We start from the raw sequence: 1,492 nt of genomic DNA, 5'->3' as shown, positions 1-1,492 counted from the left end.
CTGTAACAGCATGCGTTCTCAGAAATGATAAGTTCACAAAGGTCCATGTATCACATTGGAACAACCGAAATAAAATGTTCAAACGTATCTACATTCTGCATTTCAATTTAAAAAACCTACCTGTTACCAACTGTTCGTCTAAAATTGTGAGCCATATGTTTGTGACTATTACTGCGCCATCTATCACAAAGCAAAAAAAGTGGTCCAACTAAAACATTCATATTTCTTTACGTACTACACGAATATGTAAAAAATTAGGGGTTCCTATTTAAAAAAAAAACGCAGTTGATATCCGTTTGGCCTATGGCAGCGCCATCTAGCGGGCCAACCATAGCGCCATCTGGTTTCCCCCTTCAAGCTAGACAAGTTCGTTCTTTGTAGTTTTTTCGTTTGACACTTATTTCGTGAGATATTTGGCCCGGTCACGATCAATGGACCACCCTGTATATGTAAACCCCCCAGATGTAGCAATTTTGTCCACCATAAATTTTTAACAATTAGATTTACAAGGAAATTGGAACGCTTTGATTCATGAAGTCACACCATTTCGGTGCTTTCATCATGAGTAAGACGTAACAATGAAATACGCTTACCATTAAAACCTACAGATTTCTCCCAGTGCTCTTAACGAAATTGAGTCACTTTATAAAGGCGAATGTCTATAGTAACCGAAAGTCAGGAAGCTGATTGAGACAGGTGGCATCTCATACTCAGCAAGGTTTTCAAAAAGTTCAGCCTTTTACAGTCAAATCTGGGACACGAAAACAAGATGTGGTTTTTACACCAGCTTCCAATTCAGAAGCGTACTCACATAGAGAAGAACTGTAGATGGCAAGGAAAGGAGGCATGGTTGAAACGGAGTCGAATGATGGTAGAAAACCACGGAATTCGATGTCGTAATTCCACTTAATAACCACCTTTCATTTGTTGGGACGTGTTCCACTTCTTCCGCCACTGATGTTTTCCGTGTTTCTTGAGTAACGTAAATAGTCTGTATATGCCAAATTCAGATCATGGACAGTGCCAATGGAGGCCGCTTAGTTCGATAATACGTTAACCTCCTCGCTATAGAGGATGCCAGTGTGGGAATGTACCCGCTGTTAATGAATTTTCCGCCCCGTCTACATGTTGCTAACATATCCCAAAAAACCACAATCAGTATAAACATTTCATCCATAATGGACGGCATTATGAAGGCTGCGATCGTAGATTAACACAAATAAAACAGTTTCTGCGTCGGTCACATGTATATTTTGCCACATCAAATATAAACAGGGTGCGGCCCTTAAATCCGGACAAATGAAATTAAAAAAAAAATTGTTAAAACAAAATACAAATGAAAATGAACATACTTTTACATATAAGTAGTGGTATGTTTCAAGAGTAATATTACTTGATGCAACCCCCTTCAGTCGCAATAACCCCCTCCAATCTTGTCCTGAAGCTTTAATACAGCGCTGTCCACATATGCGAATGCTGTCTCGATACGGTT

Source organism: Schistocerca serialis, chromosome 2, assembly GCF_023864345.2.
Source record: "Schistocerca serialis cubense isolate TAMUIC-IGC-003099 chromosome 2, iqSchSeri2.2, whole genome shotgun sequence".
In the NCBI taxonomy this organism is placed as follows: domain Eukaryota; kingdom Metazoa; phylum Arthropoda; class Insecta; order Orthoptera; family Acrididae; genus Schistocerca; species Schistocerca serialis.
The sequence above is the reverse complement of the archived record's forward strand: the minus strand, read 5'-3'. Positions refer to the sequence as shown.